We start from the raw sequence: 786 nt of genomic DNA on the forward strand, positions 1-786 counted from the left end.
AAAGGACTGAACAAAAGGATCTCAGGATTTGGCCCATGGGATGACGTGTTTAAAGCAAGTGGAAAAAGGATCCATACTTGCCTCTTCAGTAGTAAGGAAACCTTTTATAATTGCAGCCTCATTGTAACAGCAAACAATGGGGGATAAACCTGGGAAGCTGGTTGGCAATTTGGTTCAAATGACTAGCCAACAGTTTGGCTCTTTCTCCAAAGTACTGTCCAAACATATGTCAAGACCAAGCAGCAAACCTTGGATGCCCAGATTTCTGAAGAGAGATCCTGTACTTTCTCAAGTCGATGCATGAAGCAGCTGGAGCAAACTCCTACACCAGCTTCCACGGTCAAAAATCGACATAATACACAGTTTTATACAGAGAACGTACCAGGTATTACACTGATAAGAACAGAAACTACACTTTCCTGTTTCAGACAGGAACTACCAGATGGAAGTGTCATATACCAGACCCAAACCTGCAGCTATGGAAGCAGCACTCCCACTGCACAGCTGTTCTCAAGTGTGGTGCAGGCCCACCAACAGAGGAAAAGGGGCCTGGATTTTCAAAGAGATCTAGAGCTCCCTGCTGCTGTCGCAGTAGCAGCAGTGGTGGCTGGGAGCTCTGGGCCTCTTTGAAATGCTGCAGGAGCATCACTCTGCCACTCTGTGCAGCTCCCGAAGCCTACGGGCGTAGGGACCCAGCAGCATGCTCTGGGTTACACTAAGGTCTGACTGCCCTTGGCCCCCCTCCTTCTGCCCAAGTCTCCACACCTGCCAGGGAATGGAGTTGCC

General features: G+C 49.1%; 1 non-coding gene across 1 annotated transcript; it reads right to left on the reverse strand.

Moving 5' to 3' along the window:
- Nucleotides 1-248: 248 nt before the first annotated feature.
- LOC142009848 (U2 spliceosomal RNA) lies at nt 249-436 on the reverse strand. The gene has a single exon (XR_012644617.1). It is a non-coding gene; the product is annotated as a U2 spliceosomal RNA (small nuclear RNA).
- Between the last annotated feature and the right edge of the window lie 350 nt (nt 437-786).

The sequence above is a fragment of the Carettochelys insculpta genome, chromosome 2 (assembly GCF_033958435.1).
Source record: "Carettochelys insculpta isolate YL-2023 chromosome 2, ASM3395843v1, whole genome shotgun sequence".
In the NCBI taxonomy this organism is placed as follows: Eukaryota; Metazoa; Chordata; order Testudines; family Carettochelyidae; genus Carettochelys; species Carettochelys insculpta.